Source organism: Hyaena hyaena, unplaced genomic scaffold (assembly GCF_003009895.1).
Source record: "Hyaena hyaena isolate Hyena2069 unplaced genomic scaffold, ASM300989v1 scaffold_396, whole genome shotgun sequence".
Lineage (NCBI taxonomy): Eukaryota > Metazoa > Chordata > Mammalia > Carnivora > Hyaenidae > Hyaena > Hyaena hyaena.
In genome coordinates, this window is record NW_024081027.1 from 1,178,405 (window position 1) to 1,189,622 (window position 11,218).

Below are 11,218 nucleotides of genomic sequence, written 5' to 3' on the forward strand. Positions count from 1 at the left end.
GCCGGACTGGACATTCCCAGGAGGAGGGATGAAGAAAACAGCAGTGTGAGTGGTGGTGGCATTGGGGTCCTCAGAAAACAAGTCTAGACTGGGTCCGGAGGTGAGCTTGGGTGTGGGTGAATGTCTGCGTGTATGTGTGTGCGCCGCTGGCTGTGATTTTGACCCTGTGTTTGTGAGTCCACACACAGAGCATGCATTTTCACGTCTGTGAGTATGTGTGGGTGTGTTTAAGTTTTACTTATTTAAGTACTCTGTACGCCCCCTCTGGGGCTCGAACTCACGACCCTGAGATCAAAGTCGCACGCTCTTCCCACTGAGCCAGCCAGGCACCGCTGTGAGTGTGTGTTTGAGTGTAAATCCTGAGTGTCAAGTTGCCTGTGTGAGGGTGAATAGGAACATCTGGGTGGTTCTCCCCCATAGCAGTTTCATTTTATTTTCTTTACTTATTTTGAGAGAGAACGAGAAAGAGCATGAGTCAGGGAGGGGCAGAGAGAGAGAGGGAGAGAGAGAGAATCCCAAGCAGGATCTGTGCCGTCAGTGCAGAGCCCGACTCGGGGCTTGAACTCATGACCCCTGAGACCATGACCTGAGCTGAAATCAAGGGATTGATGCTTAACTGGCGGACCCACCCAGGCGCCCCTCTCCCCAGTTTTATTGAGATATAATGGACCTATAGCGCTGTGTTCTTTTTTTTTTAATTTATTTTTGAGAGAGAGATAGAGACACCATGAGCAGGGGAGGGTCAGAGAGAGAGGGAGACACAGAATCCGAAGCAGACTCCAGGTCCTGAGCTAGCTGTTAGCACAGAGCCTGATGCGGGGCTCGAACCCAAGAACCATGAGATGATGACCTGAGCCGAAGTCAGATGCTCAACCGACTGAGCCAGCCAGGTGCTCCAGCGCTGTGTTCTTTTAAGGCACACAGAATCACAGCTCGACTTTCATATACTGTGGAATGATCACCACAACACATTTAGCTACCTTCCATCCCCCCATTTAGATACCAAAAAAAAGAAGAAAGAAAAAAGAAAAATACCCCTTTAATTTCTTGTTTCCTTAGCTTCCACTCTCTTAGCGATTTTTCCAGTACACCATGCAGCATGTTAATGCTGGTCACCACGCCGTGGGCATCACATCCCCGGACTTGTTTATCTTGGTTTAACTTGGTTAAGTTTGTCCCTTTTGACCCCTTTCCTCCAATTCCTCCCCCCTCTCCCCATTCCCTGCCTTGGAAACCACAAATCCAATCTCTTTTTCTATCAGTTTCGTTGCCGTTTTCAGATTCCACATTTAAATGAGATCATACAGGATTTGCTTTTCTCTGACTTAGCATAATGTCCTCAGAGTCCATCCATGTTGTCACAAATGGCAGGACCTCCTTCTTTTTTTTACAGTTGAATATTGTTATCTAGGCGTTAAAAAAAAACACCCTGAAATCCTGTGTGTGTGTGTCTGCGTGTGTGTGTGTATGTGTGTGCACGCGCGCGCAGGCGTGCGTCAGAATGAATTCCTGATGGTATCTGTGGGGTTGGGTCGACATGACTCACCTGGGACCTGGGGAAATCTGTTTCTGGTACCCGTAAGGGGGGTTGGTGCCTGCCCGGGTTCCTGTGTGTCCCCGCGGTTGTGTACGTGTGAGTCGGGTGTGTGGCGTGTGTGTGCGTGTGTGTGTGTGTGTGTGTGTCAGGTGTGCGGGCTCCAGTCAGCGCCTAGCCGTGCTGGTGCTGCCCCCTGGTGGTAAGATCTCCCTACTGCAGCCTCGCTCGCTGTGTCTGAAAAATTCTTTGTTCGCCGCGGCGCCCCTCCTCCACTCCCCAGATCCTTTCTGTGACTGCCCGGCCCCAAACCACTGTCACTGGTGAGAGGATCAAGGCTTTCTTTCTCGAGTCCTGGCCCACCGCCGCCCCCTCGGAGGAAAAGGCTGTCTGTCACTCTTCTCTCTTAAGGGACCCTCCACCCCTTCCCTACCTTCCGGAAGGGGTATCTGCACGCCTGTCTTTGCCTACTCACACCTACTTGAGCCCACAGCCCTTGTAATCTTATTTGCATCCCTCTAGTCTTCGAGATCTCTCTGGGGGCTGAATCCAATGACCATTTTTCAGCCTCACCTTTGCTGGATGCCCCTTGACCCCTTCTTTCTTGAACCCCCCCACCCCATGCCACAAACTTCTCCTTCCTGTTTCATCCTCTGATTTCCCTTCTGTCTTGGCCCATCTTCCTTTCTCTGTCTAATCTTTCTTTTTTCTTTTAAAAAAAATTTTAAGTTTATTTATTTTGAAAGAGAGAGAGACAGTGCAAGTTGGGGAGGGACAGAGAGAGAGAGGAGAGACAGACTTCCAAGCAGACTCAGCTCAGAGCTCGCGTGGGGTTCGAATCCATGAATCATGAGATCATGATCTGAGCCGGAGTTGGACGCTTAACCGACTGAGCCCCCCCAGACGCCCCTCTCTGTCTGACCTTTATTTTTTTTTAAATTTTTTAATGTTTTATTTATTTCTAGGAGAGAGAGAGAGAGACAGCGTGAGCAGGGGAGGGTCAGAGGGAGAGGGAGTCACAGACTGAAACAGGCTCCAGGCTCTGAGCCGGCAGTCAGCACAGAGCCCGACGCGGGGCTCGAACCCACGAACCGCGAGATCATGACCTAAGCGAAAGTCAGACGCTCAACCGACTAAGCCACCCTGGCGCCCCTCTGTCTAACCTTTGAACTCTGTACTTGGCCATCGCATGCCCTTTTCCCTGGCCCTGGCGACCTCACCTGCATGCCCCTCGGGACGTCAGCGCTCCCAGTATGAGTAGGTGACCCCAAATCTTCCATCCACACTATACTCCAGCACACAAGGACCATGGCAGACATACACACACTAGTCGGACATATGCTCACACCCAGAAGCACACGCGCACACAATTAGATGTGATCGGCCAGACCCGTACATAGGAACCCTGAGGGAGCCGTGCGCCGAGTTTTAATTCCACGGCTCCTGCCTCACGGTTTTCCCTGGACAGGCTGCAGACGCCTCTCGGGGCTCCCCGACCTCTGGGTGGGGGGCAGGTGGGTGCCGAAGCCCCACCCCTCTGGAGGAGCCAGCCTCACGCGGAGGTCAAGGCTGCGGTTATCATTTCTGCTTGGCCCGCTTTCAAAAGAGCCCAGCCTGCGTAGATAACAGACATTGGGGTCCCTCATGCATCTCTCTTTTTTAGGGGTGGCACAGAGAGTGTCTAGACACACAGCTGCTCAGGAAAATGAGGCTCTGGGACCTGCAGGCTGACAGTGATTTCTGAGCTCCTACTGTACGCCAGGCACCGTGCTAAGATTTCACATGCGAGGCCCGGACACTCTTTGATGGAGGGAACAAACAGATCCAGAGTGGTGACGTCCCTTGCCTCACGGGCACACTGGGGGGGGGGGGGGGTCAGGATCTGCGCCTGCATCCGGCTGAGCCTGCCCTCCGGTCATCACAATAGCAGCACGCTCTGGCCTGTGTCCAGCCCCGTTCCCGGTGCCAGGAGGCTGAGGGGACATGTGGAGAAAGGCACAGAACAGACACACTGATGTGTTTGCTGTTGACGTTCCGGTGGAAAGCCTGCTTCTGCCAGGAAGGCCTCCCAGAGGGGCACCTAGCTGAGGCGAGAAAGCTCAAAGGTGTGAGAGTAGGAGGCGCCCTCCCTAGGCTGCTTCGTTGACTGCGCCAGCGGAACACCCCCGAGAGTGAGCCCCCTGAGCGTGGCATTCAAGGCTTTCCCCTTGTGCCCCCAGCCTAACTCACCAGCTCCAACCTCCCTGGCCCCAGCTCTCCCCTCCGAGTTCACCCCCTCCCGGCTTCTCCTGGGCTACCAGACCCCGCAGTGCGTGAAGACGGAAGCCGCCTGCAGGCTGGGCGGGCCTGGGGCTGGGCGGAAGCCAGCTTGGGTTTGCCCCTGCTCAAACCGCAGCCCGCTTCCCCCTTTGCCCCACCCCGGGGCGGGCAGGCGTGAGGCTCCCCAAGGTGGGCTTTGGTGGGAGCCAGGGGGTGCCTCCCTGGGGTCAGAGCTCCAACCTGGGGGGCTTCCTGGGAGAGGTGTCCTCCTCCTCCTCCTCAGATGATTGGGCCGGGCCCTGCTCACGACTGCCTCGCAGACATCAGCCTTAAGAGGCAATGTCTGTTTTGAAAGTCAGACGCCCACCCGAGCCCCAGTCTTTGGATTCTGCCTCCGGGAGGTCCGTGGCCCCCCCCCCCCCCCCCCCCCCCCCCCCCCCCCCCCCCCCCCCCCCCCCCCCCCCCGCATCCAGTTTAGGAAGTGAAGCCTGCCTGGGGCGGGGACTCTGCCCCAGGGAACACCCTCCCTCACCCCTGCCTGTGCCCCCTAAGCAGGCTTTGGCTACAAAGAGGCTCTATCTTCCTATCTTGTCCGCTGCACGTGTCCCTGACCCCAGGCCCCGGGGTGGGAGGTGAACTTTCAGGAGTACAGGCGTCTGCAGAACAGATACGAGGGGCCAACAGTCATCCCCGCCCACTCAGGAAGCAGGCTGGCGGCAAGGGAGGGAACTGGGGGGGGCTATCTGCTGCCCCTCTGGAGCCCCCCCGCCCCGTTGCCACTCTGTCTCTGTCGGCCGCCTGTCCCCCAGGCCCCCGTGATGGTCACTCACCAGAGAGAGGCTTGTCTTCACTGCCGTGGGCACCCGGCCCGGCTACCAGCTCCGTGGCCCCCACGACCCACGGCTGAGACGTCCAGACGGCGCAGGGGGAGCGCTGGCGGGGCCCTCGGGAACCACTGAGTGACCCAACTGTGCCTTGGCTTCCTCTTTCTCAACTGCCCGCCCGCCTGCCCGGTGTCTCGGGCTGAGGTCAGCCCCGGCCAGGTTCTAGAAGCCGGGACCCTCCCCTGCTGCTCAGCTGGTGCTGCCCGAGCAGAGGTGTGGTGGGGAGCGGGGCGGGGAGCCTCGGCACCTTGGCCCCCACCCCAGCGGCTTCCTGTGGGGACATGTGCAGAGGAGGAAGGGGTGCCAGGGCCTCACCCGCGGCACACGGATCACGTGTATCCACAGAGACACGGGCTGTCGGACCCCCAGGGACCCACCCTGGCTCACATGTGGGTACCCACGGGGTTACAGGGGTACAGCGAGGCACCTGGGTCCCCGTGGCATTCTGGTAAATGTGTAACAGCCACGTCTCCCACAGAGAGAGAGAGAGAGAGAGAGAGAGAGGAGCCCTGATGTGTATGCAGCAGGTGCTGACGCCAGTGGTGTAAACACTCCCACGTAGCTGATTTCACACCGACCTGAGGCACCGAGCGTGGAGTCTGAGGAAACGTGCAGACACGGCCCCAGCGCGTCACTGGAGTGGGGGCACGAGGTGTCCGCAGAGACACGGCCGCCTCGCACGTGCTTATGTAGATACCTGTCCAGGTAGACTCGGGAGTGGGGTGTAGACAGAGCAGTGCGCCTGCAGAGACCGCTGGGTGCACGCGGGGCTCACCCAGGCTCTTTTGTTTTCATTTGAGCCAGTTTTATTTTATTTATTTTATTTTTTATTTTTTTAAAAATTTGCATCCAAGTTAGTTAGCATCGAGTGCAACAATGGTTTCAGGAGTAGATTCCTTGATGCCCCTTCCCCATTTAGCCCCTCCCCCCCCACCTCCTCCAGCAACCCTCTGTTTGTTTTCCGTATTTAAGAGTCTCTTATGTTTCTCCTAGAAATAAATAAAACATTTTAAAAAAATTAAAAAAAAAAAAAAAAGGGGCGCCTGGGTGGCTTAGTCGGTTAAGCGTCCGACTTTCGCTTAGGTCATGATCTCGCGGTTCGTGGGTTCGAGCCCCGCGTCGGGCTCTGTGCTGACTGCCAGCTCAGAGCCTGGAGCCTGTTTCAGTGTCTGTGTCTCTCTCTCTCTGACCCTCCCCTGCTCATGCTGTCTCTCCCTCTCTCCTAGAAATAAATAAAACATTTAAAAAAAATTAAAAAAAAAAAGTCTCTTATGTTTCATCCCCCTCCCTGTTTTCATATTATTTTTGCTTCCGTTCCCTTATATTCATCTGTTTTGTGTCTTAAAGTCCTCATATGAGTGAAGTCATAGGATATTTCTCTCTCTGATTACTTTCACTTAGCATATTACCAGTTCCATCCATGTAGTTGCAAATGGCAAGATTTTATTCTTTTTGACTGCTGAGTAATACTGCATTGTATATATACACACCACATCTTCTTTATCCATTCATCCGTCGGTGGACACGGGCTCTTTCCAGACTTTGGCTATTGTCGATAGCGCTGCTATAAACATTGGGGTGCGTGTGCCCCTTCGGAACAGCACACCTGTATCCCTTGGATAAATACCTAGTGGTGCAATTGCTGAGTCATAGGGTAGTTCTGTTTTTAATTTTTTGAGGAACCTCCATACTGTTTTCCAGAGCGGCTGCACCAGTTTGCGTTCCCACCAGCATGCAGAAGAGATCCTCTCTCTTTGCATCCTCGCCAACATCTGTTGTTGCCTGACTTGTTGATGTTAGCCATTCTGACAGGTGTGAGGTGGTATCTCACTGTGGTTTTGATTTGTATCTCCCTGATGATGAGTGGTGTTGTCATCATGTGTCTTTTTTCATGTGTCTGTTGGCCATCTGGATGTCTTCTTTGGAGAAGTGCCTATTCATGTCTTTTGCCCATTTCTTCACTGGATTATTTGTCTTCTGGGTGTTTAGTTTGATGAGTTCTTTATAGGTTTTGGATACGAACCATTTATCTGATATGTCATTTGGAAATATCTTCTCCCATTCTGTCGGTTGCCTTTTAGTTTTGCTAACTGTTCCCTTCACTGTGCAGAAGACTTTTATTTTGTTGAGGTCCCAATTGTTCATTTTTGCTTTTGTTTCCTTGCCTCCGCAGATGTGCTGAGTAAGAAGTTGCTGCGGCTGAGGTCAAAGAGGTTTTTGTCTGCTTTCTCCTGGAGGATTTTGATGGCTTCTGTCTTGCATTTAGGTCTCTCGTCTATTTCGAGTTTATTTTTGTGTATGGTGTTAGAAAGTGGTCCAAGTTCATTTTTCTGCATGTTGCTGTCCGGTTTTCCCAGCACCACTTGCTGAAGAGACTGTCTTTATTCCATTGGAGATTCTTTCCTGCTTTGTCAAAGATGAGTTGGTCATACGTAGGTGGGTCCATTTATGGGTTCTCTGTTCTGTTCCATTGATCCGAGTATCTGTTTTTGTGCCATCACCCAGGCTCTTAATGCTCAGACACCAGAGGGTCCCCGGGCACACGCACAGGTGTGACCACAACATGATGAATGGGGACATGCAGAACCACACGCGGGCACACGGGAGCACACACCTGGAGGCTGGAGGGGGGCCCGTGAGGAGACCGGCTTCCAGAGCCCGTTGTTATGTGTTCCAGAAGTTTGCAGGCTGCCTGTTAACTGCTATTATCCTAACACGTTTAATTATATAAATGTGCAGATAAATAAATCAGGTTAAGAACCAAAGTACCAACTGCTTAAATCCAACACCATGTGCCTGATGCCACTGGACTGTACTCTTAAACATGGTTAAAGTGGTGGTGGTGGGGGCGCCTGGGTGGCGAGGTTCGTTGAGTGTCTGACTCTTGGTTTTGGTGCTGGTTATGATCTCACGGTTCACGGGTTCAAGCCCCACACCAGCTCTGCACTGACAGGTCAGAGCCTGCTTGGGATTCTCTCTCTCTCCCTGTCTCTCTGACCCTCCCTGTTCTCTCTCTGTCTCTCTCTCTCAAAATAAATAAATAAATAAATAAATTTTTGAAAAAAATGGCTAGAATGGTAAATTTTGTCATGTAGGTTTTACCATAATAAATGAAGAAATTCAACTGTCCCTAATTATTTCGCCTTGTCATTCTCTCATCTGCGCTCTTGAGGTCGTTTGTGACCACTGAGCCTGCCTGGTGATGGGGCGGGGAGCTGGAGAATGGTGCACGTGCCCTTGTGCACGTCTTCCCAACGCCGGGTTCCCGGGGCCGGTACCTGGAAATGGGCCCTGGTGAGAAGGGTTGACGCCGCGGGGGACTGGCAAACACAACTCGGCGCCCTCTGGCTGCGAGCTGGCTGTCAGACCCCGACCCGCGCACGGCTGCACACACGTGGACTGGTGGCTCTGCGTGCACGCGCACGTGGCACAACACACCCGTGGAACCCCTAGAAACATGAAGCCTCAGGGACACCGCCGGCTGGAGGGGCCACATGTGGAGATACTGACACACCACTCGCCGTGCGATTTCCCCAAAGCCCAGACAGGCAGACCCTGAGCCTCTTCGGCACAAACCCTCCTGACCCAGAACTCCACGCCCACCACAGCACCGTCCACAGAAACATACAAACGCAGGATGCACACTGAGTCACGTGCACAACACATTCTGTAACCATCGATTGTTTATTTAATGCAGCATGTATTTATTGAGCGCCTACTGTATGCTGGGTCTTTTTGTAGGCGTGGGATTATGGTGGACAAGGCAGGCACAGCCTTCTGCTCTGGAGCCCTGGAGGCAAACTGTGAACCAGGAAACAGACCCTCCCACCCCCCACCCCCCACTGTAATTTCAGATGGCATTGATCTCCGTGAAAGGAAGCAGACAGGTGATGGGACAGAGGGAGGATGGGGGAGGTGGCTGCGTGAGCCAGGGGCGTCTGGAAGGCCACGGAGCTGAGACCCGAGTGACCAGAAGGGGCCGGGCTGTAAAGGAAGACCCGGAGAAAGGATGTTCCCTGCGGCAGGAACCGTTGGTGCAAAGGCTAGGGGGCAGCACTGAGCTTCATGTGTGGGGAATGTCTGGTGGCCAGCGGGAGGCTGGAGAGGGACAGTCACAGAAGGTGAGGCTGACAGCGCTCAGACCCCCCAGGACCTTGGGGCCCAGACCGTAAGCATGACCGATGGGCATCACTGGAGGGGCAGGGAGCCAAGTTTGGGGACAAGAAGGCTCAGAGGGCTCAGGAGCCCCAGAGACCCACACAGACGCCATCACCGTGGTCCCGGGAGGCAAGGTGGGTCTGCTTATTCTGTCCCTGTTTCCCTTCTTCGTCCCCCCCGTCTCCCCTGTCTCTTCCCCACCTCCTTTTCTCTCTGTATCTCTTCTTGTCTCTCTGCCTCTTCTTCTGGGCTCCCCGGGCCAGAATTTGAATTCTTTTGGGGCTCCGTCCCACCCAGCCTCCCTGTCCTGCTCTCTGTCTGTGGTCCAATCACTAGAGAAAGCTCTTCCCAAGCCTCCATCCTCACTGCCAGCCTCCCTCTCCTGAGGTCCCTGGTGGCCTCCTGGCCGCTGACCCCTCAGCTGTCCATCCCTGGCTCTCTTCCCCCCACTACCCTGGCTCCCCTCTGCTTGCACTACCCCTTTCTGCTTTCTTTGCTGGTGAAATATACATAATGTAAGACTTACTATGGTATCGGCACAAACACAGCCACAGATCAACGCAACAGGACAGAGAATCCAGAAATGGACCCACAAGTGTATGGGCAACAATTCTAACCATCTCTAAGTGCACAGTTCGGTGGCATTGAACACACTGTCATTCTTTTGCGACCATCCCCACCATCCGTCTCCAGGATCTTCTCATCTTCCCAAACTGAGACTCTGTCCCCATGAAACACTAACTCGCCACCCCCTCCCCCAGCCCCTGGTGCCTCGTATTTGACTTTCTGTGTTCCTGAATTTGCCTGGCCTGGGTACCTCATGTGAGTGGAGTCAAACACTTTTTGTCTGTTTGTACCTGGTTTATTTCACTGAGCATAATGCCCTCAAAGTTCACCCACGTTGTAGCAAGTGCTAGAATGTCCTTTAAAACCATTTTTTTTAAAATTTTTTTTTTAAATATTTTTATTTATTTCTAGGAGAGGGAGAGAGAGAGAGAGACAGCGTGAGCAGGGGAGGGTCAGAGAGAAAGGGAGACACAGACTCTGAAACAGGCTCCAGGCTCTGAGCTGGCAGTCAGCACAGAGCCCGACGTGGGGCTCGAACCCACGAACCGCGAGATCGTGACCCAAGCGAAAGTCGGACGCTTAACCGACTAAGCCACCCAGGCGCCCAACCATTTTTTTTTTTTTTAACATTTATTTATTTTTGAGAGACAGAGCATGAGCGGGGGAGGGTCAGGGAGAGGGAGACACAGAATCGGAAACAGGCTCCAGGCTCTGAGCTGTCATCAAAGAGCCCGATGCGGCGTTCGAACTCACAGACCACAAGATCATGACCTGCAATACTGCGTTGTGTGGCTGGACCCATTTTGCTGATCCGTTCATCTGTCCGTGGACATTTAGGATGTTCCCACTTTTTGACCATTGTGAATAATGAGGCTATGAGCATGCGTGTGCGGATATCTGTTTGGATTCCTCAATGACATGGTTTTAGGCCTGGGGAAATGAAGGAAATGAACCCATTCAGCTTTTAGCTTTAGGAGATGGCTTTCTTCAGTCGGTAGCTGCTATCACTGCAATGGCCACCAGAGGAGAGTGCTCCCCAGGGCTTCGCTGGACAAGCTAGAACCACAGTGAGCACCCCCCCCCCCCCAACCAGGCTGGGAATGCAACACTCAATACCCAAGGCGGGGGGGGGGGGGGTTGTGCGGCCTGACTTAGTGACGGACTTGGGTGTGGGACACAGGTGGCTGTCTCCCTTTCCTCCTCTCACTCTTGATAAAGATATGGTTGACCGAGATATTTTCTGTGCTGCAGGGTAAGAAAAAATTCCGGATGGGTTAAAGAGCAAATGTAAAAAACAAACAAAAACCTCAAAGTAACAGAAATTGTAGAAGGAACTTATAAGCAATTTTTACAAATTTGGGTTGAAAAGCTTTTTTTAAAAAAATTTTTAAACTAAGAAAGGAAGCTCAGAAGGGTTGAACAAAAAGACAGAAATATCTGATTATATATACGTAAACACAAATTTAGGGGAAATTGTTATAAACAAAACCAATAAGTAAAGACCAATTCGTTGTCTGAGAAGGGTTAGTACCTTCATATACAAAAAATTTCTCCACGTTGGTAAGAAAACGACAAACAACAGAAATAGAAAGCTGAGGAAGCACATGAACAGGTGCCAAAAGCCAAAGAACATATGAAAATATAGTCCTCAGGAACCCAGGGAGTGTGAGTTTCAGTAAGAATGAGCTGTCACTTCACCACCAAGAGAAAAGAATGAGAATGTATCTGATTATTATCTTTGTGTAGACGAAATTAGTGAAATTCTGTATACTTAATTTATCTATGGTTTCCAATATTTTCTAAAATTAAAGTAAAA